The following is a 24,770-nucleotide window of genomic DNA, read 5'->3' as shown; positions in this document are numbered from 1 at the left end:
ATAACAAAACAAATACAGTCTCTACAATGGATATATAAATAAAAGGTTAATATTAATCAACAGTAATAGGAATCATGGTAATAGAAATCATGTACATTCATACAGTATATATCATGTCATACAATGCAATAATAATATATCAAACAAGTGCAACATTCACACACAAAGATGCTGTAAATAACAATGCAGTAAAATATAACAGCAAATGCATGCAAATATGCAACACACACCACATACAACATGCATGGTCATTGTCTGCACTCGTCATCCTCATTCACTCATACAGTCCAATGAACTGAGCTGCCAAACAGGACATACTACACAGGCTCCAACAACTAACCATTAAAATCAAGTGGGGAGCTAGCAGTGTATCTCAGAAGGGCTATCTAGCCAGTCTTGGTTGCACCCAACATGGCACAACAGATGCTCTCATCCATATCACACCACAATATGATGCCAGATGAGTGCCAACAACAATAATAGCCAACAGCTGTCAACAACACCTATTACTAGCATGTAGATGTTATGATGATCAACTCAATATATAATAGCCACTTCTAATCAGCATAATCAACATGAATCAAGATGAGTTATCATGTGTCAACGATACAAACTTGAGACTGCACTATCAATGCATAGATCAATCAAAGGTCAACTGATAAGTATCAAGCAACATGTGAATCAAGAGTATCAACAAGGTAATAACACAAGCAACATGAATAACAAAAAGGATAGGCAAGTAACAATAGATCATGCACTAGAAATAGAGTCTGTAGTGACCAAATACAGGGTACCCACCTGATCTGATGAATATCAATAATAGAACCCCCCCCCCCCAGAAAATGCACAACTCCATATATAATAGGATCACCAGTCAGAGTCCTGCAAATTATACATACGACAACACTAAATACAATATTCTATTAAATTTATAATAAAGTAAAATCCTAACCAACTTCTATGCTAATCTAACTCATTCCAATTAACCTAACCCATAACAGATCCAATCCATTTGGATCAGACCTAGCTCCAACCAATCTTATTAAAGTTCTTAATCGAAACCTAATTAACCTAATTAATTCAACAAAATTCAATTAAACTAATCAATTTCATTAATTCCAACCTTTACAACAAAAACAACATCAACAGATCTAAACAGTGACCCCTTCAACAGAGCCGGTATCACCAACCATATCCCAACATCAAGCACAACCCGATTAATTTATAAAATCAAGAACATCCAATTAATCACTCCTCCCTGATCAGCCCCATAATCCAAATCAAGCCTAACTCAAACACCCCTAATAACAATCAATAAATCCACAAACCCAACTAGTCCCGATTAAACAATAATCGACAAAATCAGTAACAACCCCAAATACAAACTAAATCCACAACAATCCATTGCTAATCAGGGAAAATCGAACTGAAATCAACAAGAAAATTTGCCTTCGATCAGATTTATTGCCCTAGAACAAGCTTCAGTTCCTCCTTTCTTCTTTGGTTACGACCGCTGATCATCCCAACCAATCACTCTATTTCCAACAAATCCATGACCAGTAACCCAGAATTCCAAAGAAGTTCTCACCGAAAACCACACAAATTCAAGAAATCGAGCTTACCGTCATTTCTTTCCCCCGATCTCGAGCTCCCTTGTTCGTGTCATCGTTCACCGTCACCAATAGATCCCAGCTGCCATGGCAAGAGGCGAACTTGTCGACCGATGCTCCTAGCCACCAGCGACCATCGTGATGTCTGCGGATGGAAAGAAGAGAAGCACGCAGTCGGCTAAGCACGAATGTGCGATCGGGAGGAGAAGAGGGAGTCGCGACCTTTACAAATTCGGGGAAGAAGCAGACTCGCGATTTAAGGTTTCTTAATGGGTCGGATTTAAAATCCAATAGCCTAAAACCTAATAACCCTTTTAACACTTCCAATAACCCTAATCCATTATCCTTTTACCCATCATCAAATAATTTGATTTAATTAATCCTAATTGACTTTAGGGTTAATTTAATTAACCTCTTAAATAGCTTCTCTAATCTTCCCTTAAACCCATAAAATTAAGGTTAACTTTATTTACAATTTACTCCTTAATTTATGGTATTTTACAAACATGCAGGAACCTCACATCCCAAAATAATTCACAAAACTTGACACTATAAAAACACTTAACCGTCTTCAAGAACACTCACCTCACAGATCTGTTGTGCCCTAGAACCCAGCTCCTCCTAAGCTCTGATTCCCCTTCGATCGAGACCCGCCATCCTCCACCGATCAACTTCCAATGATCTGTGAGCTCAACAAACTCAGAAATCTTTAGAACCCCTAATGAATTAGGAAACCAACAAGGTATTCAACTTATCGATTGATCCTTACCTAGCTCCGAACTCCTGTGCTCTCGTTGCAATAACCGCCTACCCAACAGATCTAATCAACCGCGGAGAACATTAGATATGTCGGCCGGAGCACCAGGTCACCAGCGATCACCCGCGGCCTCTGCACCAGCCTTAGATGAACACAATCGCGCATTCGGGAGAGAAGAAGAAGCTCACGAACTTGGGTGGAAGAATACATCAATTGTAGCTTTAAAACGGATATTAACGAGTTAATAGGTTTAAAATGATCCGAATCTGATCCACTTACCCAATTGGGCTGATTAAATGGGCTGATTAAATGGATTGATTAAATAGGCTTCAATAGAAAAACCTAAATTTGCAACCCAATCCACTAATAACCGAGAGTTTAGTAACAATCATTAGAGGTATGTTTTAATGAGATATCTAATTAAACTTGTTTACCTCATTTAATCCCCCAACAATTCGACTTAGCCCACAAATAATACTAATTTATTTTCCAACTAACCCCCTTAAATCTAAATTAAATTATCATACCTCACATTCTCCCCTACTAATAAAAATTTGATCCCTAAATTTATTATCTCCATACTATAATGCAGAAATATTATATTAAATAAAGTTATACCTCCAGTAAATAGATGAGGATATTGAGCTCGGATCACATCCTCCAGCTCCCAAGTGGCCTCCTCATTTGTATGGTGCTGCCATCCGAATTCACACCGGAGCCTCCTTATAAGATGTGTCTCACTGTAAAGGAATTGGGGTTTCCTTCAAAATATGAGTATGATGAGGTACATATTTCCACAACATAGAGACATGAAATACGTTATGAAAAACAACAAGTGTCAACGGTAATGCTAGGCGGTAAGCCACCCCGCCAATCCGTTCCAAAATCTCAAATGGCCCAATGTAGCTTGGAGCCAACTTCCCTCTCAAATCGAATCTCTTCACCCCTTTCATGGGTGATATCTATAAAAATACATGGTCCCTAATAGAAAATTCTAGAGGTCTCCGTCTTCGATCTGCATAACTCTTCTACCTATCCTGAGCCTCTGACATACACCGTCTGATAGTGCGTTCTAACTCTGCATCCTGCTGGATGCTCTGTGGATCCAACAACTGTCTCTCATCAATCTCCTCCCATAACACCGGAGATTGACATGGTCTACCATACAGGGTTTCAAATGGAACCATCTGAATAGTAGAATAATAACTATTATTATATGCAAATTCAACCAAATGCAAGTGATCTTCCCAAATACCACTAAAATATAAGACACAGGCCCTCAACAAATCTTCTAGGGTCTGATAGTGCGCTCCGACTGGCCATCTGTCTGCGGATGGAACACAGTACTGAAATGAAGCTCGATCCCCATAGCCTACTATAAACTCTGCCAGAACCATGAAGTGAAATGCAGATCTCAATCAGATATAATACTCACTAGTATCCCGTGCAACCTGATAATCTCCTTGCAAAAAAGATCCACCAAGCGATCCAATGAATTAGTTCAACAAATCGAAAGGAAATGAGCGGACTTGTTAACCTATCAACGATTACTCAAATCGCATCATGCCCATTCCGGCTCCTAGGTAGGCCCACCACGAAATCCATAGTAATATGCTCCCATTTCCAATTGAGTATCGATATCTCCTGAAGTAATCTGGTTGATTTCTGATGTTCAGCCTTCACATGCTAACACACCAAACATCGCACAACAAAGTTTGCAATATCCCTCTTCATACCATCCCACCAATAAATACGCTTCAGATCTTGATACATTTTGGTACCACTCGGATGTATCACGAATCTAGAATAATGTGACTCTTGCAACAATTCCTCAATCTGATACCAATAAAATTGTCATGTGCCGAGAGACTGGTGGTATGAAAAAGTTGCACAGCATCTCCCTTGTAACAATTCAAAATCCCTGGTATATTATGATATAGGCCCACACAGCCGCTCACTAGTCCAACACATATATATATAAAATATAAAACTACAACCAACATACCAACAATGTAATAAAGAAAATGTAAGATACGATAAATTTTAGGGGTTAATTATAAATAACCCTATTTGGTTAAAGGCTAGATAATTATTGGGTTGGATTTTATATGGGTTTAATGATTAAATCCATTTAACCAACTCAATTAAACTAGCCTAGGTAATAATCTAATTAAGAAGCCCAATTAGCTTATAGGGTTAATGGATCTAGTCCTTAAACCCGTTAACCTAGTTGGGAATCCACTTAAAGTCATGATCTCTTCCCTGTTTGATCGTGATTCCCTGCTTCTATAGTCGATCGTGACTTCGTTGCTGTGATCCTGCCTCGATCGCGCGAGCGCATCCTCTAGAGTTGGTGCCAACTACGAGGAGAGCTACTGGCGGTGAGGACCTTCAACCGTTGGGCTGGAATCTCGTCGAGAGTGGTTGAGGGCTGTCGAGCGACAGCGATCGATGTGAAGCGACGGGGGCAGAGCTGAGGAAAGATCTTGATCGGTAAATCAATTTCTCGTTGAATCTCTGATTCCATTGGGTGTTGTAATCGAATTTCTGAGGTTTTCCTTTGGATCGGCAGATTAGAGGGAGTTGCTTGGTGTCAGCCGTGAGCTGGAAATCGATTCTTGATTGGGGGAAGAATCGAATTAGGGCTGAGCAAGGAAGTTTAGGGCATGGATCTGAGGTAAGTTCTTGAATCTGAATACCTCTTATTTTAGTTCTAGATTTGTAGATCAGAATTTTTGTAATTACTGTCTATTGGAATTGTGGGGTGTTCAGTTCATGTTGAGGGTGATGATTAGAATCTTGCTACTATTCTATTGGATATGGATTTTTAGGACTTTGGATCTGAGGTAAACTCTTTGGAAGCCAATTCTTGTAGCTGTTCTGTTCATGTTGATGGATGTGGTTTTGATGGGTCTTGCCCTGTTAGAATCAGTCAGAATATGCTTATCTTGTTGGTTAGGTTTCAGTTGATTAGTTACTATAGGATCTATTCTTGACTATACCAGTATATTAGGTTTTTGTCTTGTTAAATCAATTGAGTTAGGGTTGTTGTGATTGATACAGTGTTTAGTTGATTAGGGTTTATACGATTAAGGATTTGTTGTGTTGTTGAGTGATCTAGTTTGTTAGATTAGTTGTTCCAGGGCTTAGTTTGATTAGTGTTATGATCGTGAAGAGTGGGGGTCATGGTTCGTCAAGCCCGAGAGCAGCCTATCAGGTCCGGCTCAATGTGTCATAAAGCTCGGATTGAGCCGAATCCTTCGGTACCTCTACCCCAAGTCGAGTCTTGCAGGCCGAGTTGGAGGAGTCGAGGCGAGACCTGGTGGAAGGCTTCCATAACGAGTCTGAATCCTCTCAGGGAGGCTCTCCTCTACTCTCGAATCAACCAAGCCGATTCGAATCCTCAACTCGGACCCACCCTCTCAAACCGAACCAAGTGGCAGGGAATGGATCTCCCAAACCGATTCGACTCTGCGCCAACTTTTATCCGCCTGTGCCGATTCGGCTCCCTTCGACTCTCCTTGCCTTGTCCCTTGAAAGACCACTCCACCATCATGCGGTTATGAATGTCGCCCCTGCCACCTCTACAACTAATCATGATATTGCTCTGACAGATGTATGTGACATGACCCCTCAGATACAAGTTAACGATGAGATATATACTCTGAATATACCATGTCTTTTGACAAATTCATACCGATGATGGGATCCCAACCATACCAATGACGTGACATGACTACCCAGACTTATATATATAAGGTTGGTTCTGTACTGGAAGGAGGTATGCAATCTCACAATTTTCACTCCTCATTCTCGCTTTTCTTCCTCCTCCTCTACGAACTAACTTAAGCATCAGAGCGGTCACTCCAGGGCAACCCCTGGCTTTCCTTCTCACAGTTGGTGTGACCGTAGGTTCTAGAAGCTCCACAATCCCTTCCTCGCCTAAGCTCGTCCAAGTGTGGTGCTGAGAAGAGTCGGCGCATCCAGAAGCGGATCTCAACAGGAACATATTTTGGCACCGTTTGTGGGAAAACAAAAGTCCTGATTTGAGACATGTCGATGTATGATCCGCAGCGACCTCCTCTCCTCACCATGACTCAAGAAGACTTCGACTGGGTCGTGGCTGCAGCGGTCCACACCCTATCTAGGAATCAGCATGAAGCTCCGGCTCATCCATCCCAGATTTCCACAAGGCCAGCCGAAGTCCCTCCGATTCCGGCTCATCGATTATTCACACCTGTTGAAGCCCCACGAGTTCCCTCCATGTAACCCCTGCAAGAAGCCGATTACTATGACGCCTCCTTGGAATCAGCCGTTGACCAGATTCTGATCCCAAATCCAGTTCAAGGAAAGGGTCCCGAGACGGCAGAGGGAAGCGGAATGAACAGCTCCCCCATTGCGCGTCGAATCCTAGACGAGGAGCTACCTCGACACTTCAGGACTCCCCAATTTCCTGATTACACGGGATCTACCGACCTCGAGGATCATATCGGGCTGTTTGAAAATACGGCGTTGCTTCACCAGTACACCGACGCTATCAAGTGCTAAGTCTTTCTAACAACATTGGCCTGATCGGCTCTTTGATGGTTCAGTCGGCTGCCCCCGTCTTCCATCGGCTCCTTTGCCGACTTCAAAGACTCCTTCCTACGGCATTTCGCCACCAACCACACCTACCGCAAGACCTCGATGAACCTCTTCTCCATCAAGCAGAAGTCTCAAGAATCCTTGAAGGATTATGTGCACCGGTTCAACCAAGTGGCACAAGAGATGCCCGCAGCAACATCAGAAGTCCTTGTGAGTGCTTTCTCTCAAGGCTTGATAGATGGAGACTTCTTCAGATCCTTGATCAAGAAGCTGCTCGAGAACTTTGACGTCCTTCTAAGTCAGGTTGTTAAATACATTCACGTGGAGGAAGCTCAATCGGCTCGGCGCAAAGAAGCTGACTCTAACCAGCAGGGTGGGCCCAGCTGGAACCCCCTGACTACCGCCTGAGCCGAACGGAGGCCTCCCCCTCAGCCACTCCGAAGGCCCGATTTGGATATCCCTACAACTCTCGCCAAGTCCAATCATCGCTCCATCCATGCTGTAGCCAACCAGTCTAATCAGTCTGCTGGAGGCTGCTGATGGTTGCCACGCTTTTGTGCCTACCATCAATCTCAGAGCCATGCAACCAGCGAATGTCACCAGTATGCCCGGGAGCTCCGTCGGGCTGTTGAACAGCGTGCGCAAGGATCTCCTGCACCTAGACCACGGAGATCCCCCATCAGGCGGACCACTCGAGAAGCACGGCCACCTTCCCCTCGGCCCACTTACCCGAGACCGTTTCCCTAGGCGATCAGCACCTCCTACTCGAGAGGAGGTCTCTCGGGATCCTCAAGTCCCCCGTCATGAAGACACTCCTGAAGACAACCGCAATAACACCCCTCGAGGCAGCATTCACATGATCACGGGAGGAGCCACTAACGGGGACTCTCATCGAGTTCAAAAAGTGCACAACCGACAACTCGAGGTATACGGAACCGGTAGAGGCAAACAAGCAAAGGGCCCGATTATCAAGTTTGGGCCCTAAGAATTAGAGGGGATCAAAGTGTTGCATGACGACGCTTTGGTTATCCATGCCACCATCGCCAACTACGACATCACCTGAGTCTTCGTGAACATAGACAGCTCCGTCAACATCATATTCAAAAAGGCATTTGACCAAACGCAGATTGACGAGGCTGATCTGCAACCTATGGCTACGTCCCTGTTCGGGTTCACAGGGAACAAAGTGCAACCTCTCGGGCAGATTACCCTGGCGATCTCCTTGGGCAAAGAACCGCTGTGGAGGACTCGGCGCGTCCCCTTCACCATAGTCAATGCACCTTCGGCTTAAAACGTCATCTTGGGAAGGCCAACTCTAAGTGCCTTCTCGGCCCTGGTCGAGTACTTACCTCCCGTTTCCATCGTATCACCTGACCCGTCAAGCAGAAAAAAAGACATTTCAGCTCGGATGAAGGTAGGTCTCGGACCATCAGGGAGGTGCACTTCCCGACTTGGCTGTCCAACGTGGTGCTGGTGTAGAAGCCAGGCAACAAATTCTGCGTGGACTTCCGAGACCTCAACAAAGCCTAGCCAATGGACTACTACCCGCTGCCGAGGATTGATCAATTGCCCTTTATAACAGCCGATAACACTTTATGCTACACCGTTATGCCGTTCTAAAGAATACAGGAGCTACCTCTTGATGGACCGAGTGCTCCAGCATCAGCACGGGATTGAGCTCATTTCAGGTCTCGGATCTGCTCCATCAGCAATTGTCCTTTTCAGGGTTCAACCTCTCCCGACTCGTACAAGTCAGGATCGAGCTCATATTCAGGTCTCGGACCTGCTCCATCAGCAATTGCCCTTCTCAAGGTTCAACCTCTCCTGACTCGGACATAGTCAGGATCGAGCTCATATTCAGGTCTCGGACTTGCTCCATCAGTAATTGTCCTTCTCAGGGTTCAACCTCTCCCGACTCTAACATAGTCGAGATTGAGCTCAAACTCAGGTCTCGGACCTGCTCCATCAGCAATTGCCCTTCTCAATGTTCAACCTCTCTCGATTCGAATATAGTCAGGATCGAGCTCATATTTAGGTCTCAGACCTGCACCATCAGCAATTGTCCTTTCAGAGTTCAATCTCTCCCGACTTGAACATAGTCGGGATCAAGCTCATATTCAGGTCTCAAACATGCTCCATCAGCAATTGCCCTTCTTAGGGTTCAACCTCTCCTTACTCGAACATAGTCGAGATTGAGCTCAAACTTAGGTCTCGGATCTGCTCTATCAGCAATTGTCCTTCTTAGGGTTCAACCTCTCCCGACTCGAACATAGTCGGGATTGAGTTCAAACTCAGGTCTCGGATCTGCTCCATCAGCGATGGCCCTTCTTAGGGTTCAACCTCTCCCGACTTTGATGTAGTCGGGATTGAGTTCTATTTCAGGACGCAGACCCGTTCCCTCAACAACTGCCTCCCCTAGGTTCCAGCCTTACCCCAAGTCAAGTGTCATCCAAACCGACTCCCCGATCTAGGGCTCATCTTGCTCGTAACCATGTCGGTTCAGAAACCTACTTCTTGCGACTGTAGGCCGTGTTTCCCTAACTTCTAGCACTCCCGCTTGCATCACCGTAAGAAACTCTAAGTTATGGAGTTCACCAAACTTATATACTATCCGTCCTCACTAGAGAGAAGCACTACAAGTCGAGAAGTTATACGAGAATATCTCAATCAAGAAAACGAAGCACATGCGAAGTTAAAGAGATCTATTTTCATTGATTTTCAAAATTAAAACAAGTTACATTAGCTGCCGAGTCAGTTACATTATTTTCCTTTTTTATCCGATTCAGGCAACTCGGCCCACACCTATTTTATGTCTAAGAAACCTAAGGATGTGCCAGGGGGAATTACCCCCGCCTGACACATCTGCTTCAAAGCCCCCTCGAAACCATGTTGTAGCATCTGGGCCGTCTTCTGTTCGAATTTGTTAGTGTATTCCTTGGACTGTAGCCAGGCTTGTTGGGCAGCTTGCACTCGGCTGGCTTCCCCTTCTTTGTAGGCCTCTAAGTCGGCTTAAGCCTTCTCCAACTCGGCTTTGAGGAGTTTTCGTCCCTCAACCCCCTCCGCTGCCTGCCTCCTCTAGGTGGCGGACTCCTCAATGATTCGGGACAACTCCTCCTCCTGCTGAGCCAACTGATCCCGAGCCTATTTCAATTGTTCTTGATCTTGGGCCCGGGTCGCTTCCAAGTTCTACTCTGGAGCCTCCACCTTATCATGAGCCTCAAGCGGTTCGGCTCGGTACTGATCGGCCTCTTCATTACTCTTGGCCACACTCGCCCATGCCTCATCCCGCTCCCGGACCAACTCCAGGTCTCGGGCTTTCAATTCACGTAGCTCCTTTTCTACTGCAGTGAATTAGCAGTTTAGGCAGAGCAGTTGACTGTGCAGCTCCAAGTGCTCAGCCCAGGACTGCATCAAAAAATGTGTTACTAATCAATCAGTTGCCTATTGAAACCGACTCAAGAAGGAAGTAGTGAATTTACCCGCATATAATGGAAGTTGGCGCAGTAGCTGAGTTCCGATGTGGTGACTCCTTGAAAGGAATCAGCACTGCGTGTGGCTCGGATACGGTTCATCATGCTCAGCATCTCCTCTGAAGTGAAGGGCGCGTCCGCTGACACTTGCGTGATCTGCATCCCTCTAAAATCGGTGGGGGGGGGGGGGGGGGGGGGGGGGGGGGGGGGGAAGGAGGGCCGCACTCCTTCCACCGTGTCAGCAGGACTAGACCCCGTAGGTCCCTTGGTTCCCGACACCGAATTAAGCTGCGGCAATCGGTCTGGCTTCAGATATTTGATCACTAGAAGCCAGTGCCACCTCAATAGCCTCCTTCGACGGGGCAATCGGCTCGGCCGCTCCGGTCTCCGTCTCGGCCTTGGTTACCGCCTATTCTCCCTCCGAAGCTAGGCGAATTGCTTCACCCCTTGCTGATTAGGATGGCTACTCCAGCTCGGTTGCCAGCACCGTCAGGTCTCCGCAAGTCAAACTCAGAACCGACTCAACGGCCTTGGAAGCGCCTGCTTTCTTCGCGCGCTTTGCCTTCTCCTCTTTGTCTGACGACCGGTGGTGATGTTTTTTTTGGCGTGCGACTTTGAAGATTTAGTTGGATGGCTCCCCTCAGGCCGCGCTCGCGACTTTCCCGACTCCTCTCTTGTCGGCTGCTCTCCCCGAGTGGAGGCTTCGGTCTCGGGCACTCCCGCCCTCAGCCCTTTCTTTCTCTTGGGCTTCCACTGCTGGGATTCGCAGCGGGAGTGGTGGGAGTCGCGAACGCTCCGAGAATCACTCGATCCCACTTCAGGTACTTGTTCATCAAGGCCGCCATCCAGATGTCGGTTGCATGAAAACAAAAAAGTTCAGTTAGTTCTTACAAAAGTCCGAGTGCTCCTATTTCTTACCGAGTGGTTGTGAGAGCTCCGTTGCAATCAGACTCAGGCCCCCTCGATACAGTAATCCTTTCTCGATCACGAGCTGTTGGCGTCAAACTTCAAGCCTTTCAACAACTCAGCCATTGACATGACCTCAGAATCAGTCTTGTGGAGTCTCAATGTAGGCAGAGTCGGGAGCTCGCACTGCCACTTAGCGGGAAAAGGAATCGGATTCGAGAAACGAATGAAGAAGAACCTGTCCTTCCATCTTTATGGGAAATCGGATACTTGTCAAGGAAGTTAATCCCTGGCTTGGTGTTGAAGAAAAGATGTCATCTTCCTTCTTTTTCGAATAAAAGAATTGGTGAAAGATAAAAGGACGCAAAGGGATTTGATAAAGCGAAAGACAAGGGCGACTCCGCAGAGGAGTCGGAAAGAGTTGGGAGCGAGTTGGTTAAGTGGGATGTGGAAATAGGTTGAGACGGCTCGGAAAAACCCTGAAATTGGGAATTGAAGACCACCTTTGAGCTGAACTTGGAAAAAAGATAGATAGTCGGGTGGTGGTGAGCAGGGTCGTTGATCCGACTTGGGAACCCTAATCCTAAGGTTGGCCGGTATCTCATACGCTAATTTCATCATAGAGATGGACGCCTGTGGAAAGGTAGACTCGATCGGCTTGTACTAGGGATCTATACCTTCGTCTGAAGTCATTGCTAATAAAAGATGAAGAAGAAAGGAATGAGAACTTGATTCAAAAGAGACAAAAGTCAGAAGAGCACAGGGAGGCTGAGGATTAGGGAACAGGAAGTAGACGCCCGTAGGAGGAAGAAGAAGAACTGAAAAAATGATCACGTAGCCGCCGCGAGTTCGTTACCTCGCTCTATATATCCAACACCCTAGCCCCTTAGAGCCATCTGATCGTGCGGCGGAGAATGGGCAGGAGTGGTTGTCAGCCGTCTGATGGGCTCGCTCCTCCAGGCATATCTTCTACATCATGATGACGATTTACATATCCCATCGGACATCACACCGGCACGCCTTCATTAAAGGCACCTCGGAAATGACTGCCACGTCATCAGCAATCATATCGTTGGCGGCACGGTAGGCAATGCTTGTAATCATCATGCCCATGCGGATCACCATCTCTCCGCCCCCAAATACCAATGTGGCTCAACCACTCGTAACACCGGTCTGACTCTGACTTGACTCACACTCGCCCGCACACTGGTCTAGTCAATCAAGCTCACGTCTCCTTCGACTAGACTCATGGGGAGGCTTGTGTTATGGTCGTCAAGAGTGGGGGTCGCGGTTCGTCAAACATGAGAGCAGCCTATCGGGTCCGGCTCAGCGTGTCATAAAGCTCAGATCGAGCCGAATCCTCCGGCACCCTCTACCCCAAGTCGAGTCTTGCAGGCCAAGTCAGAGGAGTCGAGACGAGACCTAGTGGAAGGCTTCCATAACGAGTCCGAATCCTCTCAGGGAGGCTCTCCTCTACTCTCGAATCAACCGAGCCGATTCGAATCCTCGACTCGGACCCACCCTCTCAAACCGAACCAGGTCGGCAGGGAGCTGATCTCCCAAGCCGATTCAACTCTACGCCAACTTTTATCCGCCAGCGTCGATTTGGCTCCCTTCGACTCTCCTTGCTCTATCCCTTGAAAGACCACTCCACCATCATGTGGTTATGAATGTCCCCCCTGCCACCTCTACAACTAATCATGGTATTGCTTTGACAGATGTACGTGACATGACCCCTCAGATACAAGTCAATGATGGGAGCATATACTCAAAATATACCATGCCTTTTGACAAATTCATACCGATGATAGGACCCCAATCATACCCACAACGTGACATGACTATCCAGACTTATATATATAAGGTTGGTTATGTACTGGAAGGAGGTATGCAATCTCATAATTTGCACTCTTCATTCTCACTTTTCTTCCTCCTCCTCCACGAACTAACTTAAGCATCGGAGTGGTCACGCCAGGGCAACCCCTGGCTTTCCTTCTCACGGTTGTTGTGAGCGCACATTCTAGAAGCTCTATGATCCCTTCCTTGCCTAAGCTCGTCCAAGTGTGGTGCTAAGAAGAGTCGGCGCATCCAGAAGCGGATCTCAACAGGAACGATTAGGGTTCTTGATTCAATTAGGTTGTGTTTAGTAATGAATGTTGTTTAGTGTAGTTTGTGTGTCGTTTGGATTTCTTGGCTTTTAGTTGGATTTGTTCTTGTTTACTTGGATAGATTGGTGAGTTGTGCTACTAGGGTTTCATGTTGAGGTTCTGATCTATTGTGTGAGCTAGTTGAGTTACATCTTATATTATGTGTTGGTTAGGATAGGTTTGCCTTGTTGATTAGGTTATTGTAACTAATAGAGTTATTATGGATTTCATTGGTTTAATTGGTTTTGCCGATTAGAGGTTGTTGTCCATTTAAATTCGGTTAAGGCTAAGTATGGAACTGGCTGATTGGATTTGGTTAGGTTAATGTATCATAGTTGTTGTTGATAAAATTAAATGCTTATATTAAATATATAATTGTAATTAGTGAGTGTTATTTGTTTTAAATGGTAGGACTTTGATTTGTTGATCCTGCTATACACAAAGTTTCGTATTTGGGGTTCTTGTATTGATGTTAATCAGATTAGGTGGGTACCCTATCTGATCAGTACAATATTTTTTTATAGTGAACAATTATTATTATTAGTTGTTGATGTTGGTGTAGGGAGCATCAGACGATCGAACCTTAGTTTTGATAATAACACTAGATTCAAGTTAAGTGTGTGGTTGAACTAATGTTGTTAATCCAAGTATGCAGGGAGCATAGGTTAATCAAAGTCCTAGTTGAGGCTAAGCAAAGGATTAAGCCCTAGTTGTGGTTAGGCACGAGCAAGCCCTGATCTGGATGATCAGGCGGAAGCCTTGGCAGAGTCAAAGTACTAGGTGAAGTCTGGGCTAGTAAAGAACCGAGTCACAACAAGAAGTCTGGGCTGGTCAGGAGGACCGAGTCTGGGCTGGTTAGGAGGACCGAGTCTGGGCTGATCTGGAGGATCGAGTTGCAGTAGAAGTCTGGGCTGGTCAGGAGAATCGAGCTGCAGCACAAATCCTGGGGGCTGAGGATAGAGCCGAGCAAAAGTCCAACAAGTTTGGAGGCACAAGGCAAATTCTCCTGAGAGGAGTGGGTCAGGATGTGTTCCCAAGGGGAACAATAGGCATTGATCTAACCAAGGTCTCACTGGAGACCTAAAGTTAAGACCAAGAGACAGTTCTAGAAACTAACTCTCCAAAACCTTATTTTGCATGTTATTTGTCTAACTTGTTATGCAGGGTTGGAGAGAACAAACACATAGACTCTGAGCGGGAAAATCAGATTTTTCCATGTTAGAGTTAACTTGAGTGAAACTCAAGTCGACTGGAAGTCTAGTCAACCGCAACAGGAAGATCTGCATGGTTATGTGTCTCCACGCAGACTCGAGTCGACTTAAATGAGGATTGGAAGTCGACTCAAGCACAAGATAAGGTTCGAGTCATGTTGGACTAGAGTCGACTTGAGTAGAGACTCGAGTTGACCTGAGATCAAGTCGCCACAGACAAAATGGATCAAATCTGAGCTGGAGTTGACTTGAGATAAGGTTCAAGTCGACTTGAGTCCTGTATAAAAAGAACAGTTCGACCAGAGGGCAGAACAACATTTTCTAACATTCTACATGAGCACTCTGACGAGACAATGGCGCTTTGAGCATTCTGTGCAACCTGAGAGCCGTCGCTACACCAAATTTGCAAGAAAAAGCAACGATCAAATAAATTTCGATAGCATACTTTTTGGTGACCTGCTTCAAGTCCAAGTACTCAAAAATCAGATTTGCATGAAGAAATTCCAGTAACTTATTTTTCCACGTAAATCAATCCTGAAATGGACTTTACAACAGTTAATGGTGAACATAATTTAAGAGACACAGTGTCACAAGTTGATTTCAATTTGGATGATGGAGAGGATGCATTGGTTACTGAAGAAGATTATATAGAGCCTATTCTGATTCACTTGCAGTTGAAGATGACCAAATGAGTGTAAGGGATTGCACTGAGCCCCAAGGACCACCATTATTGATTGATGTATCAGAGGATTTTGAGAATAGATGTATGAGTGTAGGGGATTGCATGGAGGCAATACCCCAAGAATCACTTCCTTTTAGTATACATTCACTTGAGTTAGAGTAGGAACCCTCATCTATCGAGGAGGATAAAGTTATGGAGCTACATAATCAGCAATTAGAGCTTATTTGTAATCACTTCAATTTTTGTCATACTTCAGGTACCTCCTATTCTTTCATGGTTAGTATTCATGTCCATCATTCAGAAAACATTATAGAGGTACTGATATTTGATTTTGTTGGATGTGATTTATTTTTTTATACATGCCCTACATAGTTTGATATTGTTATTTCTGCTCTTTCTTACCCCACATACATGTGGAAGATGGGTTCTTTCTTTGACCTTGTAGATTTATTTAAAATTTCAAATTGTACACTTTTATTGTTGATAAAGTCTCCATTAATGCTGAACAAGGCTCCAACAATTTAAATAACAGTCGAGCTTCCAAAGTGGGTGCTCCATCTGAATCACTTCCGACCATCAGAGAAAATAATTGAAGAGATTATGTCAGAGACAGTTCTATTCACATCATCCATAGTAGTTCCACCTCCAGGGTGGGAGATATTACTGAGTCAACTTCGACCACCTGAGATACCATCCAAGGAGGTGATGAATTTTGAGAAAGCAAATCAGCATAGTCATGACCATATTATGAAGACTCTTACCTTACCTCGATCCATTACATCATCGATGTGAATTTTATTGTTGAATCGTCTCAACCACCAGGACTCAGGGGAGTTCTCACAACTTTATACTTTCTTTTCATTGTTAATACCATGTTTAGTTTTTATTTTTTATTTCAGTTTAAATTAGCAATAAAAAGTCATTTCCATGAGCATTTTAGTTAGATAACTCATTGTGAATACCATTGCATGCATGGTTTAGGGTAGGGAATAAGTGTACCCCCTAGAACTTCTTTACATCATGTTGGAAGCACTTGAAAGGGAGTTAAATTTAATTGATTATTCTAGAAATTTAAGTCCATAGATAAATATTTTTGAACATTTGGATTACCCTTAATGATGGAACCTAGAATGATGAAATTAAGATAATGTGAATTTTCTACTTAGTGAGATTAACCATTTTATGTGATGCACTTAGGTGATTGTCACTCTAGAACTTGCTTGTATTCTTTCAAGGCTACAATATCTATGATAGGTCCACATTTATTTAGGTTTAAAAAAAAATCTCCTATAAACCGTACAACTTCATGCTTCATCCATGTTCAACATTTTTCTTTAATATTTTTCATCCATATTTTCGGCTCAATTTTCATGCTCTCTTGGACATGGGTATTTTTTAGTGTTATAATGTGCCTTTGCCTGAGACGATCAAAGAATTAAGTGGGGGGGGGGGGGGGGGGGGGGGGGAGATGTGTAAAATTTTGAGAAGGAAAAATTTTCTTTTGAGAAGTGTGCCAACTTGGGATTGTTTGTGCCAATCTTGAATTGTAGCAAGGTGCTAATGAGAATTATAAAAAGAGCACTTAATATCTTCATCATTATTTGATGCTATGATGATTTGGTGATGATTGATGATGCTAATGTTTGGAAACAAATTGAAATTCAAGTGTTTGCCAATGTGCCAAAGTAAAGAAGTGTGTGCTAATGTTTGATCTTTGAAGTCTTTTATGGAGCTGTTTCAATGGCAATTAAATGAGCTATATTGTCAGAAATGAGTTGAGTCTAGAAAGCCAAAGAATTCAGAAGAAAAAGACAAGTGGAAGCAACTTTATTGATGAAAGAAAAAAATTGGAATGGAGATGAGTTGTTGAGTGCCAAAATTTTGTTAGTAGCAATCTTGTTCATGGAATTCTGAAATGTTTAAACAACTGGTGGATCTGTTATGATCTACTCTACTGAAGCTAAATTGATGTGAATCAGTAAGGTGATGAAAGAAACACTATTGTGTACAAATGAAGTGGAAATAAGGATGAAACTTAATGGGAGCAAGGAATTTGTATAAGTTGTGGAAAGGATGCATTATTTCTGATCAGTTTGTTTTCAACAAATCAATTGAAGCTCATGTGAAAAAGTGGAACTGAATTATAAGGAGTTATGGATGCAACTCAGTTTCCAAATGCATCAGAAAAAAACATAATAAAAAAATCAAGAAAAAATGTGATCTGTATGAATCAGTTCGATGTGTTTCCAAAAATTCAACTGCAAATCTATTGAATGAGTAGGATTGGAATACAAGAGACTATGGATACAACTCAAATGACATCAATTCAGATCAAAAAGATTAGAGAAAAAAAGGAAGCAAAAAACAGAAAAAAATAGAGAGAAAATAAGACTGTATCAAGATGGTGCCAAGAATCCAATCAGTGATTAGACCATAGTAAAACCTACTCCATTTCAGTTGCTTTCTAAATAACAAATTCAGATATCAAGTTGTCCAAAATGTTGATGGGAAATTAGAAAAGAATCAAAACAAAACAAAAAAAAATAGAAAAAAATATAAATGTAGTTTTATTTTTCAGCCAGTTTTGCCATTTTTGAGGGACTGATCCAAATCTAAATTACACAGAAATTTGCATGGTTATTAGCATTAGTAATCAAGCTTCATGATGGAAAAAGAATGGAGGAAAAACAGCAAGAAACAAGAGAAAACAAGCAAAGTTTCAGATTCAATTTCAATAATTTCTAGAATTAAACATGCCAATGATACATTGAAATTTCGGATTCATGTGAAGTGAATTTTGATTTCTGATGATTGGATGCTATTTGTTAGCTCTTGTAAAACCTAGATGTGAAAGAATTGGGTTTGATTCGAAGAGAAAACACAAAATGACACATTTGTGGTGATGAAGAGAAGAAAAGGGAAAGAAATGAAGGGAATGTATCAAGGAGAATAATTGAAGGAGTTTAGATCAGAATTGATTCATGGATTTGAAGAACACACAGAACAAATAGAATACAAAAGAAAGCAATTAGAAAGAGGGCATGGTTCATTGATTGACATTTAATCATACTCATGTCTGCCACTTTCACTCACTCTCTTATTTGAGTTTCTCTTCTTTTGAATTTTCACTTCTAAATTCCTATTTCATTTGTCTCAATTCATGATCTCTTTATGTCTTTAATAAGCCTAATAGATGTGTATTCCAAATCAAGAATAGTAGTGGAGAATAAAAAACAAGCAAGCTTATGGAAATACATGAAACTTAAGTTGCTTGAGTGAGCTCTACCCTACTTTGATCATGCATTATAAATTAGGATGAGAGCCACTAATTTTATTTACTGAAAATAAGCTCGTAAGATTTAGTGTGATACATTTATCTCAATTAATCATGAAGGATGAAACTTGCTAGGCGGTTAACCAAGTACAAGGGTCTAGTCCATGAGTTTAAGCTTTTGAGACTCTACAACTTAGATAATTCTCTTTTAATTATTTTTAATCATGATTCAGAATGATCTAGGGGTATAATTTTAGTTTATTTCATTGACTTGAGCGGGACGCTCAAGGGTAAGAGTGGGGGAATTTGATCAGTTAGGGTTTTATACATTTTTAATCGATTCAATTTTGGATTTTTACGTGAAAATAAATTGTGTAATAAATCGATTTGATCGTATTTGTTTTATATTGCATAATTTGAGGCTTAATCATAATTTTCATGATTTAATGGTGAATTTTACATTAATTGAGTTTAATTGATTGTAGGGTTCAAATCGAACCAAATTCGAGCTCAATCGCGATAGAATCGAGCCAAATTCGCCCAAATTGATCAAGCCACATGTAGGACATGATCTAACTCAAGCCTAATTAAGACCCATCAATTTTTCACAAACCCTAGGCTGCCCTAAACGCCATATCAGAGCTGCATCACTGGATCAGAAATGGATGGCCCAGATTCTATGATTAATCAGCATATAAAAACCAAGCTTTAATCGATGAACAGTGGCTGCGCCACTGTTCATCGTCTCAACAACGATCCCCTGCCCAAGGACATACTTGTACAGCGCGCCTCGTCCACCCAAACTTCTTCCATTGCAATCCTTGGTCCTTAAGGAGTCCAACGTCGGTCGATTGTGTATACTCCGACAGCTGGAAGACTTGCGATGGAGAGGGTTTTTCCGACGCAGCAACCTCTATTTCCGGCGTTTCCGGGCACTTGCTGCACAATTCGAGTCCAAGGTTCGTGGAGGGGTTCTCCTAGGATCGCGGAGCTCTCTTGTATCAACAGCAACACCATCGGAGCAAGAAGAAGCGAAGGATTCCAGTTTTGTCATCGGAAACGTGACTGCACAGCTTTCTGTTTCGTTCGGAGAGGATTTTTCCGAGCTTTTCAGACGTCGTGCAATGAGTAAACACACCAGAGATCGCGTGGAAGACTCCAGAGTGATTGTTGAAACTGCGTTGTTGGATTCAATAGCTTGTTTGACACTAAGCTAAGGAGAAACAAGTGGAAGAAGAATGGATGGATGAGTTTACTGTTTCTGCATTTCCTTGTTTCTGTTTAACTTCAATTCTGATTTGATGTTTGAATCAAACTTTGTGAATTCGGTTATTAGGTTAATGTTTAGCTTTTGTTTGGATTCTAATTTGTTTTAGAGATTGATTAGCTTAGTTTAAGCCTTCAAATGCAATTTTCATTGTTCTGAAACTTTGATTTTCATTGTTACTGTTTCATATCAAAAGAGCTCGATTACAACCTTGATTAAATACCTTGAATGCAATTTGTTGGTGAATGCTAGATGTTAGTGTAGTTAGGTCAATTCTGTGCCAAGGTTAACTCTGTGCCAAATTACAATTCTATGCCAAGTTACTATTCTGTGCCAAGGATTTGATGTTCTAGGGTTTTTGTTTAATAGCATTAGTCTCAAAAATATGTTTCTTGCTATTTCATAGTTTCATTTGAAGTCATTCCAAACACACCAAAACCCCCATTTTAATAGAAAACCCTAAAAAGAACGACATGAAAGCTCGATTTAAACAACTTTTCTACTAACCTTTGGAAAAATACGACTTGAGGCCCCTATACTTCATTTGTTTGCATTCATTGTGGGTTTTCGATAATTAAAAATCAATTTGCAACTCTATTCGTGATATATCAAATCAAGGGTTGTCACTACCCCTAGTCAACGACCTCGGCTAGCGACTGTCGTGCCTCGGCATGTGGCAGCGGACCTCGCCGTGGGGGCGCGGCCCTTGCCCAGCAGCAAGTGGGCTACGAATTGGACCACGACTCTTGCCCGGAGGCCAGTATGCTAAGGATCGGACAACGACCGTCGGGCCATGACCAACGATAGGCAGGCCTCATGGCGGGCGCGACCCTTGGCCAGTGTCGGTGGGTTGCGACTCGCCTCCCATGTGTAGCCGACACTTGACCCCCAACGGGCCGCCGACGACAAGTGGGGAAGAGGGAGAGATACTCGACAAAGAGACACGATAGGGAGGAGAGAAGAAGAATACCTCTAGAGGCGACGAAGGGCTTCGTCCGTTGGAGAGATCCGGTAGAGGAGAGGCAATGACGGTGATTGACTATGGCGCCAAAATTAGATCGGGAGAAGTTGGATGCGAGAAAATGCGAGAGAAAGAAAATGGATTGACAGATCAAAGGTTATGCCCTAAATTTGACAACGAAATAAATTTCAAAGTTAGATTCATCGCTAAATTGGCGATGAAATTTTATTTTCGTCACTAATTAAAATGCGATGAATTAATATTTTATTGCGCATTCATGACGAATAATTCATTCATTACCGAATTAGCGACAATTTTATTTTTCATCACTAAATTTACGATGAATATTTTATTCACTACAAATTAACGACGAAACATTGTTTCGTCGTAATTTTGCGATAAATTTGACAACAAAAATATTTTTTACAATAAAATTTATGACAAATTTAATATGTTATAGAATTAGTAATAAAGTATTTTTTATTATAAAAGTTATCGTTAATTGGTGACGAAAATATATTTCATCACTAAATTTGTTATAAATTTACGATGAAAAATATTCATTCCTAATTAATTAGATTGTGTTAGTCGGTCAATATTAATAAATTTTAAAATATGAATAAAAAATAACTATATTGAAGTTTCAAATCAAAATTATTGTATGATTAATTTTGATATATAATATTTTAAATTTTTTATTTTAAATATTTATATTTTTTAAAAATATTTGAATTAAATTATAATTCAAAATAATTAAAATTAAGTTTTCTTTTCAAATATGATAAAAAGTAATTTTTTCGATAAAATATGATAAAAATAATAAATATAAAAATATTATAAATTTAAATTCTAAAGAAGATTGTCCGGCTAAAATTGAATAATTTTGAATATGATTTAAATACTTTTTTAGCCAACTGGAAAGAGCCCGTGAGCCGACCGTTTGGCTCCCTCTCACGGTCTCACCGCGTCAACCCACTTCATCCTCCGCGTTAGCAAAATATCCCCGCTTCTCCCCCTTTCTGCTCCTGTGAAAGCTTCGGGGCGAAGGGAGCACTTGCCTTCTCCTCCTCAGATCCCGTTCCCTTCTCGCTACCAGATCTGTTTCTTTGTAAGGCTCGTCGCTCTGCTGCACTGAGCATCCCCTATCGTTCTCAGCTGCGAAATCTCTTTCTTTTCTAGGGTTTTCGAAGCATTCGTAATCTTCCTTCAAGATCCCTCGTTCCCCGTTCTCCGCGTAAGATTCCATTTTCTTCTCTTCTGTAGAGTCTATTTCTTTCGTGGTTCTTCGTTTGTGTAGCATTCTTGCCCTTATATGTTGTCTTTCTAGGTTCGCCAGGAGAAATGAGGACGCCGGAGACCAACTGGGAGAGGTTGGTCAGGGCAGCGTTGCGCCGGGAGCGGTTGGACGTAGTGGTTAGCGAGCAGCAGCCCGTCAGTGGCGTCGCAGGAAATGTCCCGTCCTCCCTAACAAACAACTCCCATATCGACGAGATATTGATGAGGACCCTAACATTGCGAGAATTTGTAAGTTCGGTCTTTTTGACCTTAGTGTTTGTGAGTGTGCGGTCTCCTTACTGCTGCGTAGTACTTTAGTTGCAATGGCCAACAGTTTATTTGGAATTGTTTACCTGTTTATACGTCTCATATCACATTTAATTCTCTAATTTATTGAAGTTGCTTGAACTTGTTCTGAGATCCATCAAAATTATTTTAATTGTTGCTGCAGTTATCGCTCAATGTTATACACTTTTCCTGTAACAGTAGTCTGAGATAGCAAACATAACCAATACTTTGTTGAAAATATTTGATGATGTTAAATGGTTTTTATGCAATTATGACTTGGTTGAGCTATTGATCTGTTCACGATGAATTCTATGGGTATCCTCTTTCCTTCTTTTGAATGATTCCTTGAGCCTTCTTGATTGTTATTTCATCTACTAATGCCTCTTTGACTAAATATCCTCTGGATATCAACTTGTTCAAGCCTCTACTTTTTTCTGAGGTGTTATATTCCAACTATTACTAAGTAATCTTGGCATTCTGGATTGTTAACCCAGTACCAACTCATGCTGACGCATGATATTGGCATCACCAGTTCTGGTCACGATTTAACCCATCTTCCCTTCCCCTTCCTTACGTTTCTTATATTCTTCAGTCTTTCATATTGATTAACTAATGAAGATGCATGTTCCAATAGTGAAATATATACTGATTGATACTGCATTGTTGCACTATGGTAAAATTTAATACCGAACCCCTTAATCTAGTGTAATATAGAGATAACTTGGATCGTCTCTCGAGGAACACAATGGTGAATTATAATCTCAAGATCAAGTTGTAAATGAGGGTTTGTTTTCGGATTGAACACGAAGAATAGTGAATGGAAATCAATGCAAGTAACAGAAATGTAACTACATTAAATTGCAGTCAATTGTAAAGGAAGTAAAGAACAGTAAATTTGAATGCTGAGAATGACAAACGCAAAGTCATGCACTTGATGAAACTGTAACATCGCTAAACTATGATTGCAAAGGAATTAACGGAAACCTATAACATTGAAATGAAACAAAGCATTGCAGAAATTAAATGAATTGAAATGTATTAACATAAGTAAAAACAGTGTAAGGAAATCAAACCAACTTGTTCCAACAAAGGGACTAAATGAAAACTAAGCACTGAAGGTGGAGCTCCCCGATCGGAATGAATGATTGCGAATGATGCTTGTAGATGAAAAGAGGCGGGAGAGAAGGAGAAAAAAGAATCTAACCCTAATCCCGCTTTGATACTATGTAAAACAATATAATCGATCTGATTTATCATAAGGGTTAACCCTTATTTATATACAAGTATAAGGACTTATTCAAAAAAAGAATTATTCTATCTTTAACCCTAAATATTCTAACATCTACTTTCACACATTTTTGCCAAATTGCCAAATATTTTGTTTATGGTTTAAATTTTTGGTCCTCTACTGTTATGGGGCATGCTCTGATCAGTATGCAATGTACCATATATTGACAATACACAGGACAGTTCAGCATGCAATTATCTGGTTGGTCCAGTTCTATGTTGCCCAAATTGCATCATGCACTTCAAAATAATGAGATGGTTAATTACAACTCTAAATTGAGTGAATACAAATGAAATAAGGCAACAATTCTCTTGTTACCTTGTATTAAGCCTATGATCCAACTTAGTGACAGAGCCATGCAAAGTCTCTCTCCATAATTCATTATTTTTAATGGCTCATCAAATTTATATGGTTCTTTTAAGATACTCAGTTATTATTATATTGTCTAAAGCTTGATTTGTGGGGCTTGAAAATTGTTGCTGACTTGATTTGATGTTTTCATTTCAAATTGGATTTATTTCTAAAAGGTATTTTTATGTCCCTTTTGATATTACTTTTATGTTTGTGATGTTACTTTTAAGAAATAAAAATTATCAAATCAAACATTTTTAACTGTTGGAGCCAGGACCCATAACCTATATCTGGTGGTTCAGCCATGCCTTCCTGAGTTGGCCCGAGTTGCCAACATAAAGTAAGACGAATACATACCCCTTCCACCAAGTGGTGCAGTGCAATTTTTCACTTGTGGTATTTATTTTGTGATCTTCATTTGTGCCATCCCATTGGGTTGTGTTTTATACATTTGTTTCAGTCTGTGAGTTTCATTTCTCAGTCAAGTTATTTTTCCTCTGTATGATGTAATTGCAGCTGTAAGTCCCATGCTTTTATGTAGCTTAATATTCTTCCATACTATATGTATTTCTATCAAAATTATGAAACTAATGATACGAGAAGCCTACCACTTACCATCATGGTAGAGGCAGTGGCAATGTTTCCACAAACCATGTGTTTGATCCCCATTCTCCTATCCTGTACTATTGTGCAATTAAC

This window comes from Curcuma longa, chromosome 19 (genome assembly GCF_044706935.1).
Source record: "Curcuma longa cultivar G26 ecotype Majalengka, Jawa Barat chromosome 19, ITB_CL_G26_1.1, whole genome shotgun sequence".
Taxonomy (NCBI): Eukaryota; Viridiplantae; Streptophyta; class Magnoliopsida; order Zingiberales; family Zingiberaceae; genus Curcuma; species Curcuma longa.
This window is presented reverse-complemented; position numbering follows the sequence as displayed.